The sequence below is a fragment of the Thalassophryne amazonica genome, chromosome 6 (genome assembly GCF_902500255.1).
Source record: "Thalassophryne amazonica chromosome 6, fThaAma1.1, whole genome shotgun sequence".
NCBI classification, from domain to species: domain Eukaryota; kingdom Metazoa; phylum Chordata; class Actinopteri; order Batrachoidiformes; family Batrachoididae; genus Thalassophryne; species Thalassophryne amazonica.
The window spans coordinates 67,205,090-67,228,836 of NC_047108.1; the positions used below are offsets into that span (position 1 = coordinate 67,205,090).

The 23,747-nt window shown below is 41.7% G+C and overlaps 1 long non-coding RNA gene across 1 annotated transcript; it reads right to left on the reverse strand.

The window, feature by feature from the left end:
- Nucleotides 1-2,858: 2,858 nt before the first annotated feature.
- LOC117511644 lies at nucleotides 2,859-16,784 on the reverse strand. Its single transcript, XR_004561015.1, has 3 exons — nucleotides 16,706-16,784; nucleotides 5,102-5,112; nucleotides 2,859-2,870 (listed from the first exon to the last, which is right to left on the reverse strand). It is a non-coding gene; the product is annotated as an uncharacterized LOC117511644 (long non-coding RNA).
- Nucleotides 16,785-23,747: the final 6,963 nt, after the last annotated feature.

Below are 23,747 nucleotides of genomic sequence, written 5' to 3' on the forward strand. Positions count from 1 at the left end.
AGGAGTGTTACAACCAATTTAAAGACGGCGCACAATGGCGGAGGGCACGCCGAGGTCCGAGCGGCGATCGACAGGCTGAAACGACCAGATCATTTCCAAACTGAACGCTGTGTTGATCCGGGACGTCGTCTGACTACTACAGAAATGGCAGAAGAGGTGGACATACCACTTTTTCGGCACATTCCACTGTTACAGGAGTTTTTGTCATGAAAAGACATGTGGAGGAATTCGCGCGTCGGGATGGAGCCGCTAATGGCGCGGGACAAAAAGCAACGCCGTGATGAAGCCTCACAGGACATGTTGTGGCATGTCCAACTCGTCCACAATTTCTCGGATAGTCACACGACTGAAATGCCACCGAAAGCCGTCTGAATCTTCCAAATGGTGCAAGAGCTGGTCATGTCAGGGCATGTCCTGTGAGACAAACACGGAGGTGCTTTTGTCCCGCACCATTAGCGGCTCCGTGGCGAATTCCTCCGCTCCTCTTTCCATGACAAAAACTCCTGTAACAGTGGAATGTGCCGAAAAAGTGGTAGGTCCACCTCTTCTGCCATTTCTGTAGTAGTCAGATGACGCCCCGGATCAACACAGCGTTCAGTTTGGAAATGATCTGGTCATTTCAACCTGTCGATCCCTCAGGCGGCACTGCATTAAAAACAGATATCATTGTGTAAAGGATCTTACCGCATGGGCTCAGGAACACTTCAGAAAACCATTGCCAGTTAACACAGTTTGTCGCTACATCTACAAGTGCAAGTTAAAACTCTACCATGCAAAGCGAAAGCCAGACATCAACAACATCCAGAAACACCGCCGCCTTCTCTGAGCCCATGCTCATTTGAAATGGACAGACACAAAGTGGAAGTGTGCTGTGGTCTGTTGAGTCCACATTTCAAACTGTTTTTGGAAATCATGTACGTCGTGTCCTCCGGACAAAAGAGGAAAAAGACTATCCAGATTGTTACCAGCGCAAAGTTCAAAAGCCAGCATCTGTGATGGTATGGGGGTGTGTTAGTGCCCATGGCATGGGTAACTTACACATCTGTAATGGCACCATCAATACTGAAAGGTACATCCAGGTTTTGGAGCAACACATGCTGCCATCCAAGCAACGTCTTTTTCAGGGACATTTCTGCTTATTTTAGCAAGACAATCCCAAGCCACATTCTGCACGTGTTACAACAGCGTGGCTTTGTAGTAAAAGAGTACGGGTACTAGACTGGCCTGCCTGCAGTCCAGACCTGTCGCCCATTGAAAATGTGTGCCACATTATAAAGTGCAAAATATGACAATGGAAACTGTTATGTGCTGACGCGGGTCAGAGAACCGAACCAGCATCTGACAAGGGCCCAGCGCTAAATAACCAGAAAGCGGTTCCAAAAACAAAACAAATTTATTTCCCTCCTGTGCAATAATTTGTGTACAACATAAATGTTCGGTTGTCTGGCGAGGTGAAGGACGGCGCGCTCTCCAGCGCCCAAATGGATCAAGTCCGGCGCTTCTGAACTCAGATTCACCGCCGAACACCCCCCAGGTGGATACGACAAACTGACTCTGTGAAGGACGGAAAAGGTGAGGTAAGTCAACAGAGCTACAATAAATATCCTTCAAAGGCACACACTATCAGCAACACATTCAGGTCTGAATTTAAACTTTATGTAAATGAGCAGCTTCTCACAACAGGTGGAGGATCATCAATCCGTACGCCACGACAGTGAGGAGCAAACTTCACAATTCTCATCAATGTTCAAATATACTGCGTAACAAAATACCAAATTACTGTTAACACTTATTCAGACGATCATCACCTCTGATGTGTGCTGACAGCATGTGTCCCTCACCCGTCCTCCTTCACAGGCACGATGTGTCAAACCCTGGCGCGGTCCTCAGCGTCTCACAAACGAATGTCACAAGGTCGAGTTCCCGGCAATTCTGCTCGAATCACTCTTGGCTTAAATGCAGAACGCCATCTCATTATCTGCTTCAGCTGAAAGTCTTTAAGTTTGCACGTGAGCATCATCCACAGGTGCTGCAAGTCATTAGGCCTGCACGTGAACATCCTCCGCAGGTGCAGCCAATAGTTCTGATGAAGGTGAAGGATTCTTCCGCCAGCACCTTCTCCACAGAAAAAAACAGTTTGCATACCACCTGGAGAGCAAAGAAAAGAAAACACCACCAAAATGTCCAGCCAAACCCCCCAACACACAACAGGAAACCCCTGGACTGTTGAACAAATCAACTCAAGTCATACATCAAGCAAGAATGGGAAAGAATTCCACCTACAAAGCTTCAGCAATTAGTGTCCTCAGTTCCCAAACCCTTAGTGAGTGTTGTTAGAAGGAAAGGTGATGTAACACAGTGGTAAACATACTACTGCCCCAGCCTTTTTGAAACGTGTTGCAGGCATCCATTTCAAAATGAGCAAATAGTTGCACAAAAACAAACTGATAAACTTGTTTATCAGTTTGAACAGATCTTGTCTTTGTGGTGTATTCAATTGAATATAGGTTGAAGAGGATTTTCAAATCATTGTATTCTGTTTTTATTTACATTTCACACAATGTCCCAACTTCATTGGAATTGGGGTTGTATTAAAGAACCCATAAACTGAAGAACCATTAAAAATCTACACCATGTAAAATAAAAATGTAAATCACAAAAGTAAGCTAACTATAGCTAGATGAGCTACCGTTAATTTACCGTTAATTTCATGTACCTTGCTAGCCAACATGTTGTGTGTTGGGGGGTTTGGCTGGACATTTTGGTGTTTTCTTTTCTTTGCTCTCCAGGTGGTATGCAAACTGATTTTTGTCTGTGGAGATGGTGCTGGCAGAAGAGTCCTTCACCCTCATCAGCATTATTAGCTGCACCTGTGGATGATGCTCATGTGTAAACTTAAAGACTTTCAGCTGAAGCACATAATGAGATGGCGTTCTGCATTTAAGCCATGAGTGGTTCAAGCAGAATTGCCGGGAACTCGACCTTGTGACGTTCATTTGTGAGACGCTGAGGACCGCGCCTGGGTTTGACACATCGTGCCTGTGAAGGAGGACGGGTGAGGGACACATGCTGTCAGCACACATCAGAGGTGATGATTGTCTGAATAAGTGTTAACAGTAATTTGGTGCTTTGTTACGCAGTATATTTGAACATTGATGAGAATTGTGCAGTTTGCTTCTCACTGCCGTGGCGTACGGAATGATGATCCTCCACCTGTTGTGAGAAGCTGCTCATTTACATAAAGCTTAAATTCAGACCTGAATGTGTTGCTGATAGTGTGTGCCTTTGAAGGATATTTGTTGTAGCTGTTGACTTACCTCACCTTTTCCATCCTTCAGAGTCAGTTTGTCGTGTCCACCTGGGGGGTGTTCGGCGGTGAGTCTGGGTCCAGAAGCGTTGGGCTTCGATCCATTTGGGCGCTGGAGAGCGCGCCGTCCTTCACCTCGCCAGACAACCGCACATTTATGTTGTACACAAGTTATTGCACAGAAGGGAAATAAATGTTTTGTTTTTGGAACCGCTTTCTGGTTATTTTAGCGCTGGGTTCAGTCAGACGCTGGTCGCGCTCCTCAACTTGCGTCTGCACATAACACAACAAGGTTAAACAAAGCCGGTAACTAGTGCATAAAGTACAATAGCGTAGTTAAACCTACAATAACGGTATTAACAAGTACATATAACAACAAATGTAAACAAAAGTGTGTATTAACATTAGCTTCCCAAACAGAACAGAAGTGACACCGTCATTCAGCTGATCGAGAGGAGGAACAAGAAGGTCAGCCAACAGTCTTGATGAAAGAAAGAAAAAGAAAGAGAGGGAATGTGAACAGACAAGGGAACAAGGGTGAGGAGACATTTTATAAACAGAGAGAGACCAAAGAAGAAAAGGGAGAAAGACAGAGATCCAGGAGGAGGTGGGGTTACAGGGAGACGCTCCACTGGCTGGCTGACAAACAGAGGGTCCCTCCAGAGCCAGGCAGATGAGAAGGAGAGGAGGAGAACAGGAGAAGGCTGAGATAAAAGGAGGGGAGTTTGATGTGGGCAGTCAAGCCCACCACCCTCAAACAGCCTTTCCTCTCTTCGTCCACCCCAGCAGAAAATCTATGCCTGGTCTCTTCAGTATTCCTCCCATCTCTTGTGAAGGCTCTGCGGAGGGGAGAACAGACAAGTGGACTGCTAGTGAGGCCCGGCCCAGCCGTGCATGCCAGCTGGGAGGGTTTTTTTCCCCTCCTTCCTTTTTAGGATGGGCTGTTTGCACGGGGCTGACAGGACAGACAGCGCACCCAGGCACTCGAAAACCTCCACCAGGGACCTAAGCTGGACACAGTCTCCTTGTCTTCCACCTTCTTTCCCTCTCCTCTTCCTCTCTGTTAAACCTGCAGCTCAGAGGGTCCATAGTGCATCTCTGAGTGCACGAGTGTTTGGAAGTGGCCAGTCTGATTAGGATGTCTTTAACTGTGTGGCTGTACAGTATGTATCAACTTTGAGCTGTTTGACGAAACAAAGACAAAGGCTCGAAATCAAAATCCTGTTTTCAGCCTCCCTTTGTCACAGTCTGTCACTGATCCGGCCCCATAGCACCTTCAGTTTCCATAGCACCCAGGAGACATTGTCTATGTGCTGCACATAAATCGACTAAGTGAATTCACACTGCTCACATAACTCAAGGTAAATTTATTTTTATTACGCTCCTTATTCAGTCGGCTTTGGTATGGTAGTGAGATTAGAAATGAAATCCCTGTCAAACAGCTTCATCTAGGAATCAGAACCTGGTGAAAACGAGAAAGTGGAGTATATTAAAAGAGGAGAGACAAACATGGCACCTAATGAAAAGCAACCTGACTGGAACATGAGTTTTCTTCTGGATAGTTTTTCTCTTATTTTATCCTGTTGGAAGAAAGAGAGAGAGAGAGAGAGATTGTTACGATGGTTTTTAAAGAAGAAAATGTCATAAATTTGACGTGTCTGTTGCACTGTGTGTGTGTAGTCAAGCACACAGTATTCACTTAAAATTTACAATTACTTTACATTTTCGTACTTGCATTTAGCACAAATCACTTAATAACCACAGCTCCACTTAGACCCATCAAGAAAAAGCAACAAACAAAAAACCTCTTGTTCTGCCACGGCTCAAATCTAACAATGTGATTCTTTGAAATAGCCTCTATGCACATCACACACATTTTAGATAAATATTTGCAGATGTTTTTTAATGTAGACTGCATTATTAGGTTCGGATTTGCACTTTACTCATGCAGCTCCTTGGGGTTACATATGTTGTCATGTGGTGCTGTATAAATAAATTGAATTGAACATATTTCCTACCTCATAGTCACAGAAAAGAAGGAATTAACCATTTGTTGTATGATGTTAGCTGTGTCTTTTTTTCATACATTTAAGTTTCACTGTCGTACATGCTTTACACCTTAGGATAGTGGCGACTTTACAAAATTCAACCTGACCAAATACAAGAGAAGTAAGCCCTGAAGCTGGTCCTCACCTCCCATTTCTGTAATGTGAAACGGATAAGAGTCTACAATTACCCCCTGGACAGGACACCAGTCTGATGCAGGTTGCTTCCCCAACAAGGTACTCATTTACAGGTGAGTGGACTAATATGATGCAGATTAAGTGTCTTCAAGGACACGGGCATGTAGCATGAACAAGCTCAAACCCAGGTCTACATATTGGCAGGCCACAGCTACAAATTAGCAACCTGTCAGTGCACTGACTGGGAATTGAACCCAGATCTCCCACCTGGAAATTGGAAATTCTACCACTGAGCACAGAAATAATATATTTATCACTAGTAGGGGAAACCGGGACACTGTGAATCACGGGGCACAGTGAATCAGTAACTATATCTGCAAAATTACATACTGTATATATTTGCAGCAGTTATGCCATATTTTTATGCATAAAGACATAGCCCTTATAAATTAGTGTTTTGTTTTGGGATACATTAAGGGTAAAATTAAGTGGCAAGTGAAGTCAGTTTTTTCCTATCAAAAGTCAATTTTGTGGATGTCAGCGTCTTTGTATTCATTTCTCACAACAGAGGAAAGGTGGACCAAAAAATTATTAGTTAGAAGACTAGAGCATGTGTTATGTCTTCTCCAGACTATCAGCTATTTGATAACATGACTCGTGTGTCACATTCACCCAGGACACAGTGAATCAGGGCACAGTGAATCAGTCTAGAAAGTGATTTACTAAGCCCCAGTATCATGTTGATGACAAATATTACTTGTTGAAGCTTATACATTTATTTTTCCATGAAATAATTGATCATTTGTGTATAGAAACAACTGTTTTCACATTTGAACAGAAATTATGACAGTAGTATTTATAATAGTTTCTAAAGGATTTATATCACTATATAAGTCACTCACACATTACATAGCTGGTTTCCTGGATTATAGTTTGCATATGCATCAGCATATATTTAATAATTTTGAAGAAATCTTTATAATCGTGTTTTTTCATTAACTTGGGGAGACAAAAATAACACAGCCTTATAAACAATAACCTGCTGTATTAAATGATCCACAATTGAATTACCTAAACATATGCTGAATGTGTTTATACTGCCACAAAACAACATTTCTGATCCACTGTGCCCCCGGCAACCCCTACTTATAGCGGTTGTGCCTAAGCTATAGACACAACCTTGCCCTAAGATAATAATAATAACAATAATAATTTTATTTATAAAGCACTTTCAATCAAAGTGCTGTACAGGCAGTAAAAACAAAACAGATAGTAAAATACAAGCCAACAATTAGTTAAAATTATTTAAAAAAAACAACTCAATCTCAAGATCAATCAATCAATCAATTTTTATTTATATAGCGCCAAATCACAACAAACAGTTGCCCCAAGGCGCTTTATATTGTAAGGCAAGGCCATACAATAATTACGTAAAAACCCCAACGGTCAAAACGACCCCCCGTGAGCAAGCACTTGGCGACAGTGGGAAGGAAAAACTCCCTTTTAACAGGAAGAAACCTCCAGCAGAACCAGGCTCAGGGAGGGGCAGTCTTCTGCTGGGACTGGTTGGGGCTGAGGGAGAGAACCAGGAAAAAGACATGCTGTGGAGGGGAGCAGAGATCAATCACTAATGATTAAATGCAGAGTGGTGCATACAGAGCAAAAAGAGAAAGAAACACTCAGTGCATCATGGGAACCCCCCAGCAGTCTAAGTCTATAGCAGCATAACTAAGGGATGGCTCAGGGTCACCTGATCCAGCCCTAACTATAAGCTTTAGCAAAAAGGAAAGTTTTAAGCCTAATCTTAAAAGTAGAGAGGGTGTCTGTCTCCCTGATCCAAATTGGGAGCTGGTTCCACAGGAGAGGACACTGAAAGCTGAAGGCTCTTCCTCCCATTCTACTCTTACAAACCCTAGGAACTACAAGTAAGCCTGCAGTCTGAGAGCGAAGCGCTCTATTGGGGTGATATAGTACTATGAGGTCCCTAAGATAAGAAGGGACCTGATTATTCAAAACCTTATAAGTAAGAAGAAGAATTTTAAATTCTATTCTAGAATTAACAGGAAGCCAATGAAGAGAGGCCAATATGGGTGAGATATGCTCTGTCCTTCTAGTCCCCGTTAGTACTCTAGCTGCAGCATTTTGAATTAACTGAAGGCTTTTCAGGGAACTTTTAGGACAACCTGATAATAATGAATTACAATAGTCCAGCCTAGAGGAAATAAATGCATGAATTAGTTTTTCAGCATCACTCTGAGACAAGACCTTTCTGATTTTAGAGATATTGCGTAAATGCAAAAAAGCAGTCCTACATATTTGTTTAATATGCGCTTTGAATAACATATCCTGATCAAAAATGACTCCAAGATTTCTCACAGTATTACTAGAGGTCAGGGTAATGCCATCCAGAGTAAGGATCTGGTTAGACACCATGTTTCTAAGATTTGTGGGGCCAAGTACAATAACTTCAGTTTTATCTGAGTTTAAAAGCAGGAAATTAGAGGTCATCCATGTCTTTATGTCTGTAAGACAATCCTGCAGTTTAGCTAATTGGTGTGTGTCCTCTGGCTTCATGGATAGATAAAGCTGGGTATCATCTGCGTAACAATGAAAATTTAAGCAATGCCGTCTAATAATACTGCCTAAGGGAAGCATGTATAAAGTGAATAAAATTGGTCCTAGCACACTCCATAATTAACCTTAGTCTGTGAAGACGATTCCCCATTTACATGAACAAATTGTAATCTATTAGATAAATATGATTCAAACCACCGCAGCGCAGTGCCTTTTAATACCTATGGCATGCTCTAATCTCTGTAATAAAATTTTATGGTCAACAGTATCAAAAGCAGCACTGAGGTCTAACAGAACAAGCACAGAGATGAGTCCACTGTCTGAGGCCATAAGAAGATCATTTGTAACCTTCACTAATGCTGTTTCTGTACTATGATGAATTCTAAAACCTGACTGAAACTCTTCAAATAGACCATTCCTCTGCAGATGATCAGTTAGCTATTTTACAACTGCCCTTTCAAGAATTTTTGAGAGAAAAGGAAGGTTGGAGATTGGCCTATAATTAGCTAAGATAGCTGGGTCAAGTGATGGCTTTTTAAGTAATGGTTTAATTACTGCCACCTTAAAAGCCTGTGGTACATAGTCAACTAATAAAGATAGACTGATCATATTTAAGATTGAAGCATTAAATAATGGTAGGGCTTCCTTGAGCAGCCTGGTAGGAATGGGGTCTAATAGACATGTTGATGGTTTGGATGAAGTAACTAATGAAAATAACTCAGACAGAACAATCTGAGAGAAAGAGTCTAACCAAATACCGGCATCACTGAAAGCAGCCAAAGATAAGATGTGCAATGCCACCTATATATGGCTTTTTTTTTTACAGCATTGCTAAAAATTGAATTCTCAAATTTCAAAACACAACTGAGAAACATAGCCTATGTGCCTGTACACAATTCTCCAGCTGCTTTAAAGTAGGGTTGGGATGACTGGTTGTAATAGCTGAATATGACTTGCTAGTTAGTATCTGGTTGGGTAATATAGATAACATTTTACTCAAATTTAAGGGTAAATCATTAACAAAACTGTTGACTGATGTATTTTTATGGCTTCAATTCTCAACAGAATCTCTACAGAATCTTACAGAGAACATTGAATGTATCCATTTGTATCCATCCATCGTACCACAGATATGAAACTCACCATGTTAATGGTGTGTTTTCATCTTGTAGTTATACAGGGTTTTTTTTTTTTTTTTAGTCAGTGAACACTTTGACCACTTACGGAGATCTGAGCTTATTCATTAATTATCAACAAGAGTTGCGTTTAATTAGTCATCGTAACCCTACTTGAAAATTAACCTTCTTAATATCATTAAATGTTTAAAAAGGTTGTTGCTCTTCTTTGAAGTTGATCTGTTGATTATTTAGCACATTTGGACACAGTTAACCATTTCTTCAGAAACAAAAAATGACAGTGGCAACAATCATCTGAGCACCATTAGAATCTCCAGTCTGCTAAACTGCAGACACATAAAACTTTGTTTCCTTAGTTTCGTCCTCCAGAGGAGTGGTTTCTCTGCCACCTTGAGCCAGGTCTGTCATGCTCTTGTGCTCGTTCTAAAGGTCACGGCTTGTAGCTATTAGCTGTCACTCTCCCTCCTGCTCCCTGCCTCACTCCTCCTTCAAGTCGCTCTCTGTCATGCATTTCTTTCCTCAGCTCTGTATCACAGATCAAAGTGCCATCCTGAGTTGGACTTTGAAGGTTAAGAGTTTAGAAGGAAGATTCCACGACTGTCGTCTGATTTGTAGATGAAGACAAGTTCATCCATGTGTCTAGTGTATTGTAGTGTACTTGCTGTATACTGACAAATATACAGAATCATCTAAATATACTTGGCGTATAGTGACAAGTATACTTGTAATTATAAAAAGCATGTATCTTCAGGTAACACATAAATCAGATGCCATAATCCTAGACTTCATGGTCTATGGCTTAGGGAAATGGGCTCATGACCAGAGGGTCTGTGGTTCAAATCCTGCTCAGACATTTAATGTCCTGTGTGAATACTTTACTTTCATTAACCTAAAAGTGGACTACAGTAGTACCTATAACACTTGAGTTCATTTAGTTTTAAATTTGTCTAGATGTGGCAGCTCAGTGGTTTCACAGTTAGCACCATTGCCTCACAGTGAGTAGGTCCTGGAATTGCTTCCCATCTGGTCCTTTCTGTGTGCAGTTTGCATGTTGTTCACACAGCCCAGTCTCACCCTTTTTTTTCGTGATACCTTCAAGAAATGTGTTGTGGTCATGTTTTAGTCATTTTTATCCCAAACCCTATCACCTCCAATGAATCAAGATAACAAGTGCAATGACTGCAATCTGCCATCCCTACAGGACCTGTACACCTCCAGAGTCCTGAGGTGAGTAAGGAAGATAGTGGCTGATCCCTCTCGTCCAGGACACAAACTTTTTGTTACCCTCCCCTGTGGCAGACGGCTGAGGTCCATCAGGACTAAAATCTCAAGACACAAAAATAGCTTCTTTCAGTCTGCAGGTAGATGTATACATAATGCCAAACATCCCCATTTACCATGCCCCCCCCACTCCCACAAAGTACAGACTGGTCATCCCTGCACTGTTCATCTGCCTGCCTGCACAGCCCAATTCCACCATTTCACTATATCTATTTGACAGCAAACTTAGCTTTGCCCATTTGTCTATTTGACTCCTTTACTTCTTACAGAAGTATTTTTTCCTTTTCTTTTTATTGTTATTTATGCACTTATTACTTCTTAAAGAAGTATTTTCTGTTATTGTTGTTTATGCACCAATGACACCAGAATAGATCAAATTCCTTGTATGTGAGAACTTACTTGGCAATAAATTTGATTCTGATTCTGACAGTGTTGCTGTTCAACTACTTGCATACTTGACTGCAGAACATCAACATTCTGAAAAAATACACTTATTTCACTGATTTTTGCAAGTGTCAAAAAATGCACATCGAGTCAAGCCTGGGAGCATGCACTTGTGCCGTGCGTTGCTGCATCCAGCACACCACACAACAGCACCAAGTCCTGGATGGCAACCACACAAGCACACAAGTGAACCATTCCCATTTATCTGCCATAGCTAGGTCCAACATGGGCATCTCCTTGGTATTCACCAACCTTTGAGATCCTCAAGGCTGAGGCACCTGTGTGCTGGATCATACACAGAGAAATGTGCCATATGTGCAAAATGTTGTAGTTGAAGTCCCTCACAAAGAAAGTGAAATTCCTCCTCTGAGTCTTCCTGAGAAACTGTTCATTTGACATGTCATTCCAGCAGTACCCAAGGATCCTCTGAAGGGACCTTGTACTAAAGTCTTAAGTCACTGGCTACCATCCAAGTCTCACAACCATACAGTAAGACTGGAAGCACCATGATCCTAAAAACATGGTTCTCCTGCACAGATATGAACATAGCCAAAAACCTCTGTCCAGTGACCTCATGACTCCATATAAGCTCTTCCCAGGTCATTCTCAAAGGCTGAGAACCCAGAGACATGAATGTCACTGGTGAGATAAGTGAATGTCTCCACAAGTTCAACATTTTCATGCGTATAGATACACTTCTGATGGCTGACTCCAGGAAGTCATTGAAATCCTGGATCTTTGTCTTGATCCAGGACAATCACAAACCCAGACGTTCTGGTTCCTCACTCAGCTTCTCAAGTGCTGCGATCTTTATGTAAGGATCACAGCATCACCTGTGAAGTGAAGGTCAGTAAGCCTTTCCTCACCAACAAAGGCCCCAAAGCTGCTGGATACTATAACCCTACTCAACACCCAGTCCAGTGTAGGAGCCCAGAACACATCCCTGATGAACTCCAGGTTTCAAAGGAGTTTCTGCCCCATTGCTCACAGTACAGTAAATAATGCTTGTCAAGAGGAGTAAATTCTGCTTTAATGTCCCCGATGTTGGAAAGAGGAAATAGAAGGGCAAAGTATCTTCAATTCCACCACTCTGTGTGTGATCCCATGTAGTTAAATGAAATATGTTGGAGTGAGATGAGGAGGAGAATAGGTAAGGAGACAGCAAACAGATGTGGCATTTTATCTTCTGGGAAGGTGAGGGGTAATCACTGCAAACTTTAATCAGTTCAGATCAATTATTCATGGTCAGGGGCTTAGCTGATTTCTAAAATGCCCCGTTCTCTGTCTTTCTCTCGCTCTCTCTCTGACAGTCCTGTATGAATTATTCAGCCAGCATTTACACAAAGAACTGCATCTCTGATACCTGATCAGTCAGTTCGAAACATTATGCAACGGGGAATGTCAATTAGAAATGAGGAAACGGGCCTCCCGATATGTGCATAATAAAAAGGAAAACAAAGCTACTGACAAAAAGTGAAGGGATAACACACTGGGAAAAGTCAGGAAGAACCTTAAACTTCACAGTCTTTAGAGGAGATTAGACATTCAAAGAGAGGCTGGTAGCTCCAGCAGCCTCAAAGTGAAGCGTGTCCACTCATCATCCATCAGTTTGTCCATTTGTTAAATGAACTCCACCCACAGAGCAAAGCCGCTGCACGTGAGAGCTGTGATAAATAAGACAGCTCAGCCTGGAAGAAGTCATTTATCGCCCACATCTGTTTGTGTGTTGGTTGGTTTGTTCGTAAGGTGACTCCAAAAGTAATAAGCACATTTTCTAAAAATAAAATAAAATTGTGGTAACTGGTCAAGAAATAAATAGTCTATTACACTTTGGAGCAAATAAACATCCAGAGACAGATTTAATAGCGAGGTTTTGGATCTCCTCAATTTCTGTTTAAGTATTATGGAAATATGGAGAAGTGTTTAGGTTAAGTTTAAAACTGAGGAGTGTCCTAATATTAGTGACTGTGCAATCACACTGTAAATCACACTGGAATCTGTTTTATCCTATTGATATTTAGTTTGCTCAATTCTATCCAGACAGGATTTTTTTTAGAACTCCTCATATTAACATACTTTGTATGAATACAGTAGTGTTCAGAATAATAGTAGTGCTATGTGACTAAAAAGATTAATCCAGGTTTTGAGTATATTTCTTATTGTTACATGGGAAACAAGGTACCAGTAGATTCAGTAGATTCTCACAAATCGAACAAGACCAAGCATTCATGATATGCACACTCTTAGTGGGCTATTAGTAAAAAAAGTAGAAAAGGGGGTGTTCACAATAATAGTAGTGTGGCATTCAGTCAGTGAGTTCGTCAATTTTGTGGAACAAACAGGTGTGAATCAGGTGTCCCCTATTTAAGGATGAAGCCAGCACCTGTTGAACACACTTTTCTCTTTGAAAGCCTGAGGAAAATGGGACGTTCAAGACACTGTTCAGAAGAACAGCATATAAAAAGTTGATTGGAGAGGGGAAACGTATACGCAGGTGCAAAAAATTATAAGCTGCTCATCTACAATGATGTCCAATGCTTTAAAATGGACAAAAAACCAGAGATGCGTGGAAGAAAACAGAAAACAACCATCAAAATGGATAGAAGAATAACCAGAATGGCAAAGGCTCACCCACTGATCAGCTCCAGGATGATCAAAGACAGTCTGGAGTTAACTGTAAGTGCTGTGATAGTTAGAAGATGCCTGTGTGAAGCTAATTTATTTGCAAGAATCCCCCGCAAAGCCCCTCTGTTAAATAAAAGACGTGCAGAAGAGGTTACAATTTGCCAAATAACACATCAACTGGCCTAAAGAGAAATGGAGGAATATTTTGTGGAATGATGAGAGTAAAATTGTTCTTTTTGGGTCCAAGGGCTGCAGACAGTTTGTGAGACGACCGCCAAACTCTGAATTCAAGCCACAGTTCACAGTGAAGACAGTGAAGCATGGTGGTGCAAGCATCATGATATGGGCATGTTTCTCCTACTATGGCAGGGGTAGGCAACCTGTTCCAGAAAGAGCCATGAGGGTGCAGGTTTTATTTGCAGCCACTGACTCCACCAGGTGATTTCACTGATTAACTGATTCCATCTGCTCAAAGTGATATTAATCAGTAAACTCACCTGGTGGAGTCAGTGGCTGCAAAGAAAACCTGCACCCTCATGGCTCTTTCTGGAACAGGTTGCCTACCCCTGTACTATGGTGTTGTGCCTATATATCGCATACCAGGTATCATGGATCAGTTTGGATATGTCAAAATACTTGAAGAGGTCATGTTGCCTTATGCTGAAGAGGACCTGCCCTTGAAATGGGTGTTTCAACAAGACAATGACCCCAAGCACACTAGTAATTGAGCAAAATCTTGGTTCCAAACCAACAAAATTGTCTCGCAGATGTGAAGAAATGAAAAACTGTGGTTATACAACTAAATGCCAGTTTAGTGAGTCACAGAATTGCTAAAAAAAAGCAGTTTGAACATAATAGTTTTGAGTTTGTAGCATCAACAGCTGATGCTACTATTATTGTGAACACCCCCTTTTCTACTTTTTTTTTTTTTTACTAATAGCCCAATTTCATAGCCTTAAGAGTGTGCATATCATGAATGCTTGGTCTTGTTGGATTTGTGAGAATCTACTGAATCTACTGGTACCTTGTTTCCCATGTAACAATAAGAAATATACTCAAAACCTGGATTAATGTTTTTAGTCACATAGCACTACTATTATTTTGAACACTACTGTACATCAAAATTATGACAATATGGCAATATGATGTACAGTTCATTATATTTTCAGAGTAGTTCCTACTGTGTGACAGCACAGTGGTACAAACAATAAAAGTAGTATCCCACTGGGCTGCAACTGGTGGAGAGTAGGAGGAGACACAAAATCACCCCAAAACATGCAAAACAGTGACAACCTTTTCATGTGGAATGTCACTGAATTTGTCCTCCCAACACGTGAGTGCATGGCAGCCGACTGTCCGCTGAATGCCATCCGGAGTGGCAGTGAAAATATGGCCACAAATCTCAAGCAGTCCACAAGTCTACTGTGTGAGAGCCACTGACACACAACTTTTGCGGCACACACGCAAAGTCGAGCAGCACTGGTGCTGCATTTGCAGATGTAGTACAGCAGATAACTGTAAGAATCATTCAAATCCGGTTACAAACTATTTGAATTTTTAATAGGGGCCAAGTAGGGGTCAATTGAAGAATTGCACAGGGTCAAAATTAAAAAATGCTCCAATCATATTGAAAGTGATACCACATTATGTATCCGATGACAATGATTCCAAAAAGGTATAGTTTGGACTATCTATAACTGAATGTTCTGGAGTTATGGGGTAAAAACAGCAAGAATGGTGACAAAAGTCAGTTTCAGTTTGTACAGGGGTCAAAAGTTAAAGTTGCTCCAGTTTTGGTAAAATGTGGTGCAAATTATTGGTTGAACTAATAGGATTAACAAATGGAATAGTTCTGACTGTGTTGAATGTTTGGTCTCCAAAGTAAAGGTCAAACAATGTCGACATCCATTTGATTCTATGACATGTGACATATGTAACCCCGTAACACAATAAAGCATGACACATGGTGCAAACTTATCCTTTTCAAAATCCCACTAACTCAACCAATAATTTGCATCATGTTTTACCATAATTGGAGCAACTTTAACTTTTGACCCCTGTACAATCTGAAAGTGACCTTTGTCGCCATGCTTGCTGTTTTTACCCCATAACTCCAGAACATTCAGTCACAGATAGTTCAAACTATACCTTTTTTGGAATCTTTGTGATCAGACACATAATATGGTATAGCTTTCAATATGATTGGAACATGTTTTTACCCCTGTGTAGTTCTTCAATTGGCTCCCTATTGAAAATTCAAATGGCTAACGTTATTTTTCTAAAATATGTACCAAAAGGTATTACACAGTCAAACTTTGGTGCTTGTAACAGATTTGAAGGATTCCTCTGCAAATATTCTGTTATCTGCTGCACTACCCCCAATAAAGTCATTTTGAGATGGTGGAGGGATGAGGGTAGGTTAGCAAAGAGGTGGTCACATTGATGACAGTAGATAAATAGACAGCAGAGAAATGAGAAAGTGTAATTCTTGCTTGGAACAATTTCTCATATCGTCTCCGACAGCCACCAACCATAAGTCACCAAATAATCACTCTCAATAATTCAGAGGGATATCTCATGTGCTCCTTTCCCTCACGCTGCCCCTGTAACACATTCCCAGGTCAAATTGATGGCCGCTGACACTCTTAGCTCCTCAGAAATGCTGGATGGATTTGTACTGCAGATGTGCATGAAAACTGTGGAGAGGTGAGGACCAGAAAAAAAGCACACAAAGCCACTCATTCCACCAAGTGTTTCTTAGCAATCCTGCATCGCCCTGGCTGGACTAATAGGATATCACCAGTGACATCTCCATGGGAACATTCTACTGCATCACTAATGTACAATTTGCTGCTGTTTCTTCAAATTCCATTAATATCCTTCTGTACTGCACAAAGGGTTTCTTTGTTTCTGTATCTTTGATTCCAATCCTGGAGTTCTTCTGCAGGGTTGATATGACAGAGTTTAAAAAGGAATGTCTAATCAGTGGTGGGACAAGCTAATCTAAGAGTTATCTTCAACAACCACTAATCCAGTAATGGAAGGAGTGAACTACCATAACGTTAAACTGATATCTCCTCAAGGTGATGCCTGTTGCCTTTAGGCGAAGTGTCAATTTTTGCTAATTGGAAAAGTGGAAACACTCCAACAAGAACAAACGTATGATTTTATGGATTACAAATGTTTCTGACAGTTAAACTTTATTAAAAAAAAATGTTAGCTGACTTCACGTTAACAGAACTAAACTTTGTGGAGCCTAATTGGTCCTCTAATGGTTTTCAAAGCTAGCTAAAAAGCTAAACCGCTAACCTTCACTGATTAGCTGTTAACATAGCTAGACTGAGAAATACAACAGTTTTAGATTACTCAATAAAAAAGTCATCATGAACTGAGCAGGCAACACAGAAGACATGATTTGTTTAAAAGAAATTACAAGACGTGTGTTCTTTCTGGCAGCAGTAGCGCTGGGCGACGGACAGTCGTCCATTCATCCCCGTCATGTTGCTGTCAGAGGCTCGCTGCAGACGAGTGATGACCGCTGTTGTCAAACCAGGCGCTGTCTATCTCTGAATGATAGAAATGTAGTGCCTGTACAGAAGGATGGATCAATTTCTTTCACCCTGTCCTCTACATGTCTGTACCTTCCCGTCGTCATGCTGGAGAATCACTATAATCTCCCCTGACATTGATGCTTTGGCCCGGTTTTGGATCTGAAACCACACTTTTCATACATGGGTACAAATTTGCTGTGACACGTCTCCCTGCTGTGTGTTACTCCTGGACCTCCTGTGTGTGGCCGGCCAGTGTTTATTTCACAGTAAGGCACAGGGGGATGGAACTGTTGACTCGGGGGTGCTCTGAGAATGTCACTGTTTAGTTGTGTTGTGCTTTACGACACAGTTGATACAGCGCCGTCTGCTTTGTCTGCTCAGACTCAGGAACTGTAAATAAGTGGTAATGGGAGTGAACGGAAGGGGAAGTCTGCGTCTGCCTGCGTCTTTGTGTCATTCCTTTAGAAAGTTGCGACCCTAAAGAACAGTGGCACAGAGCTGCTAAATTATTCAGACTGTGTCTTAAGCCCAGATCTCTGGAGAAGACGGGCCTGTGATTGCTGGGAGCGGACTGACTGACATTTGCACATGAAAATGGCCTCTGTTTCCCCTAAACACCCGTTCTGAGTAAAGAAAACAGTGCAGGGACTCTGATTCTGTGTGAGGAGGCTCTGAGTGGCAGTGAGTAGGTCTGGGGTGGGGTGGGGCTGCTGCAGGAGGGTCAGTGTAATTAAAAGAACACTGCTGCCACAAGTCAACAACGGGGCTATGAGGATTCAAGTTGATTCAATTCAACAACAACCTTTTATGTTTGATACATCATACAATCACATATTTTACTCAATTTGATTCACTTCCAAAGTGTCAATTTAGCCTAAGAAAGACACATGAACACAAGATCTGTGGAGAGGTTTCCAAATGATTCCGGCAGGAAATAAGAAAGCCAAAGAAGGTTGATAAAGGCAAAGTAACCTTAAGCGGAAAAAATGTTTTATTTTAAAAGGGAACGCTGCAAAATATTCCCCATTCAGCACAGTTAAATAGTCACACTTTATCAAAACCTGTCTTCAGTACAGTAATACTACATACAGGTGTCCTTTTGCATTGGTATGGCAACATGTTTGAGGCATACTGTTCTATTTGTTTTAGTGGTGGATACGCAATCATGTGATAAGGCACTTGGCAGCTGAACTGGAGTACAAGAGAGTAACCATCAACCTTAAACCTCTCAAACACCAGGCAGCACAACCTCTAGCCTTGATTCAGAAAAAGGGAAAGACTGAAGGCTAAAGGTGCCTTGACACTTGCATGAATTTGATCCCTGCACCTGCACATAATTTAGTGTGCCAGTGAGTAAACTTGTCATAAACTGTCCGGGAACTGTGCGTGGCTGTGTTGCAGTTCGCAAAGAAGATTTTGAAATGTTCAAAATTTCTGGCACGCATAAATTTCGTGCCACTTGCATGAACTAGCCGTGAACATTGCGCAACCTATCCACAAACACTGTGTGTCAATGCACGTCATTGTGCACACAGTTTACGACGGGTTTACTCATTGGCATGCAAGATTCACTGTGAGGCAAGAGTGTTAATCACTAACCACCAGGCTGCCTGATTGAGTTCACTGTTATTCAATACCTCCATAGAGAGTAACAATGACTCTGGAATAAAAAGAGAATTGAATGGATTGTTTGATTTAGCAATGCAGTTGAAATACAATCTTTTTGTTAATTTAATCAAATTTCTTTAAGATTAATTCAGTCACCACTGGCACACACACACACACACACACACACACACACAGATCTGTCTCTGTGTGTGTGTGTGTGTGTGTGTGTGTGTGTGTGTGTGTGTGTGTGTGTGTGTGTGTGTGTGTGTGTGTGTGTGTGTGTGTGTGTGTGGATAGTGACTTCTCATTCATGCATCACTGCATCCACTAGAACATGGAACCACCTTAAGTCCTGGAAGGCAACCATCCAGGCATCTCCATTTCTTAATCATGGCCATCTGTCTGCCACAGCCAGATGAAATGTGGGTTTCTTGGCCTTTTCCAGGTACCGAGGTCCTTAACAGTGAGAGACCTGTGTGGTGGATCTTGCCCAGAAAAATGCATGACTTGTACAAAATGATGTAATTGACATTCATTCACAATGCAAAATGTTACACCTAAGTTGAGTCTCTCAAAGTAATTGTTTGTTTTCACACGTCATTCCAGCGAAACCAAAGGATCCTTTGAAATGACCCAAGCCACAACCATTCAGTAAAAGAGGAAACTCTACAGATATGTCAAGTTCGCTAAACACCTCTGTCCAGTGACATCTCAAGCCCACCACTTTAACCATTTGATAGTTGAAATTCTACACTTGTGACACAATGTGCAGTAAAGTTTTTAAGTTAAACAATTATTAGTCCATTTTAATTATCAATATTTGGGATTAATGTTTTCCATTCCATTGGAATTTCATTTATTTACAAGAGCATTAACATTTCTGCAAATGTCCCAGTGTTAGCCAGAAAAATAAATTTAAATTGATACCCTTTGGGAAGATATTCCTAAAAGCGACATTAAATGACAAACTTAAAACAGAACATTCACACAGGAAATAAATAGGAATGAAATTTATACTGCTCATATCAGCAATGAGTACTTCCACCTGCTTTCAACGCAAACACAAACAATTCTACTCCATGCACAACCCCACAACATGTTTCCGTGCAACTTAGAAAACATAGAAAGCACATAGGATAATTGGCCTCTGGTGTGTGATGAATATAGAGTTCAGGGTAAATGAAAATTCTCAAACTGTCAGTGTAATGAGCATAAATGTAAGAAGAAAATTGAAGAGGCAGAGCAGGACCTGAGAGACGAGCTGACTCATAAATCATCTTTCTGAGTGGGGTCAAGGGCCATTTGACTGCAACATGAGGAGAAAAGTGATTTTTAGTTATGGGAATATTTTCCCACTAATAATAAAATAACACACTCCATATATCCCAGCTAACTTATTGATTAAATGCCAGGATTTTGTTTACGTGGAAATTCTGGATTGGTGGGAATTAATGGAAAGAAAGGATGTGTTCAAAAGTCCATTGCATGCTGTTTCAATGAATAAAATATGTGTATAACGTTTTAAAGCAGTGTACATGGATGTCAGGGAATTGTATCATAACTATATAGCTGTGACATCTGATTTTAAGGTTCTGCTATTAACTTATAAAATTATTCATGGATTAGCACCTCCCTACCTACTTACTTAATTACACCCTACGTACTGACCCGTGCTCTGTGTTCCCAGGGTGCAGGTTAAAAAATAGGTCAGCAGGCCTTCTCTATCATGCACCTGCCTTGTGGAATGATCTCCCTGCAGAGATAAAACAGGCAGATTCCATAGAGACATTCAAGTCCAGATTAAAGATGCATCTATTTTCCCTCTCGTATGGGTAGTATACCGGTGCAGTATGGAACTATGATTCCTATCCTTTTAATTCATATTATTAGCAATGGAACAGGTCTCGGCCTCAATACATCTAAATTCTGGGTCTGTTAGTGAAGCACAGGGTAGCTGCTGGCAACCACCTTAGCAACTGCTTTGCTACCCTGTTGATTTTATTACACTTGTCTTGAAAGAAGAGGCAGTTTGTTGTCTTTCAGCAGGTTTATTGACTACTGACAAAAGCAAGCATCTTTTTTGGTCACGTTCACATTGCGCATCCTTTTTCATTGTTTTGCTTGCGAGCCTTCTGCAACTTAACTTTTCCCATTATGACCGAGCATCCCCTTGTGGCACAAAAGCAGTAATGCTTTTACTAATAGCTTGCCAATTTACTTACAGTATGTATATTTAAAGTAAATTAACATTAGTGAACAATTAAATATAAACAAATTGTTTTTCTTTTTTTGGGGGGGGGGGTCCAAATGTACATTTTCCTACAATTTACTGCTGGTGAATTAATGCCTTAAGTGCAGTTATTTCCAACCGAATAATTTTGCTCTTTTTCTCTCTGGTTTCATGCCTGTTGCACCACTGACCGGAGGTCCTGCCCTGCACCATACCGGTGTTGGACATAGATGCCTATATATTAGAGACCCAAGTTGGACTATACTGTATTTTCAATTAAGGACTCTATTTTTGTTGCTCTTCTGTTTCTTCTGTTTGTACAGAAGTCCTTGTACAATCTGTAAAAACCCTTATAGCTGTAAGAATATGGCCTAAGCAGTGGGTCACCCCTCTGGGTCTGATCTGCTTGAGGTTTCTTCCTCTTTATCACCAGAGGGAGTTTTTCCTTACCACTGTCACCTGTGTGCTTGCTCATGGGGGTTGGTAAGGTTCGACCTTACTCGTGTGAAGTGCCTTGAGGCAGCCTTGCTGTGATTTGGTACTATATAAATAAAACAAAATAAATAGAATTGAATTAATTGTTAAAATCTGTTTTCAGATTGTATTTTTTACCAAAACAGTCTAAATTGTTAATGGTATTTTGCCAATAAAATGCCGGAGGAGATTTAGTTCATCTCAGAATCTTCCCAGAGTGCAGATGAAGTGCTGGAGCAGGAGAGTGAGAATGTCCCTATGTATGCTGGACCATGTCTCTGAGCTGAAGGCGAGTGGCGTTGAGGGTGAGGGGTGGGAGGAGTGCAGGGGGGATAACTGGCCCTGCAGAGAGGAAGCAGCAGGGGGATAGCACAGCTAAAGGGAGGGAGGGTGAAAGAAAGCGAGAAGGAGAGCGTGGAGTATCGGACAGATGCCAAATTGTAATTAATAAACGCGGTTCAGGACAGCAGTGTAGGGGGCTATTATTAATAGAGAGAATTAAAGTGGCTGTGCAACTCATTCTGCACACTGTCACTCTGCATCAGGCCCCATAATCAGAGCTTAATGAAACAGCACAACACCAGGATGTAGACACATCCATACCTGCACACGCTGCTTACAAATCTATGGTTACAGTAAGTGCACATCACTGGCAGCACCACAGATTTTTTTTTCTCGGTGGGGGCATTAATATTTACTTGTGGGGCAGTACAATTAATCGCAAAAGTGGAAATATTAATTTTTAAGTAAAACTGGGGTGTGCAAACACTATTATTGGTCCTTTTTGTGTAGAATTTGCTTGTTCCCCTCGCATTTGCGTGAGTTCCCTCCAGATGCTCCGTTTTCTTCCCACTTCCAAACACATGTAGGATGAATTGGAAACTGTAAATTGAACATAGGTGGGACTGTGTTTGTCTATATGTGGCCCTGTGATAGACTGGTGTCCTGTTCAGGGTGTACCCCACCTCTCAACCAGTGACCACTGGAATAGACTCCAGCTTCCCTGTGACCTTTAACTGGGCCTCTACTGGGCTCTTGCTTGCCTCTACTGGTGGTTGGCTCTCACTGCGGTATTGTATCACTTCCTGTTCCGGAGCACAGCAGTGTTTTGCTGTATCTGTTAGCTGTTTAATCTGCGCAGTTAGATTGATCTAGTTACCTAGATAACGATTTGTTTCACAGTGTTATCTTCACGTGCCTTAACTAAAGCACTCCCTCTGCTGAATCACCTCTAAATTATTTACACGTTATTCACTTTGCGTGTTTTTAGGAATCCGCTAGCTTAGCGCAGCTACTAGCTCTTAGCCGGTTTAGCATGGCGGCTTCTCCTGTCTCTCCCGCACTTTTCTACTCTGGGTGTGAAATGTTTAGTTATTCCTCGGCCTCCTTTAGTAGTAATGGTACTTGTAATAAGTGTAGCTTATTCGTAGCTTTGGAGGCCAGGCTGGGCGAATTGGAGACTCGGCTCCGCACCGTGGAAAATTCTACAGCTAGCCAGGCCCCTGTAGTCGGTGCGGACCAAGGTAGCTTAGCCGCCGTTAGTTTCCCTCTGGCAGATCCCGAGCAGCCGGGAAAGCAGGCCGACTGGGTGACTGTGAGGAGGAAGCGTAGCCCTAAACAGAAGCCCTGTGTACACCGCCAACCCTTTCACATTTCTAACCGTTTTTCCCCACTCGGCGACACACCCACCGAGGAACAAATTCTGGTTATTGGCGACTCTGTTTTGAGAAATGTGAAGTTAGCGACACCAGCAACCATAGTCAATTGTCTTCCGGGGGCCAGAGCAGGCGACATTGAAGGAAATTTGAAACTGCTGGCTAAGGCTAAGCGTAAATTTGGTAAGATTGTAATTCACGTCGGCAGTAATGACACCCGGTTACGCCAATCGGAGGTCACTAAAATTAACATTGAATCGGTGTGTAACTTTGCAAAAACAATGTCGGACTCTGTAGTTTTCTCTGGGCCCCTCCCCAATCGGACCGGGAGTGACATGTTTAGCCGCATGTTCTCCTTGAATTGCTGGCTGTCTGAGTGGTGTCCAAAAAATGAGGTGGGCTTCATAGATAATTGGCAAAGCTTCTGGGGAAAACCTGGTCTTGTTAGGAGAGACAGCATCCATCCCACTTTGGATGGAGCAGCTCTCATTTCTAGAAATCTGGCCAATTTTCTTAAATCCTCCAAACCGTGAATATCCAGGGTTGGGACCAGGAAGCAGAGTTGTAGTCTTACACACCTTTCTGCAGCTTCTCTCCCCCTGCCATCCCCTCATTACCCCATCCCCATAGAGACGGTGCCTGCTCCCAGACCACCAATAACCAGCAAAAATCTATTTAA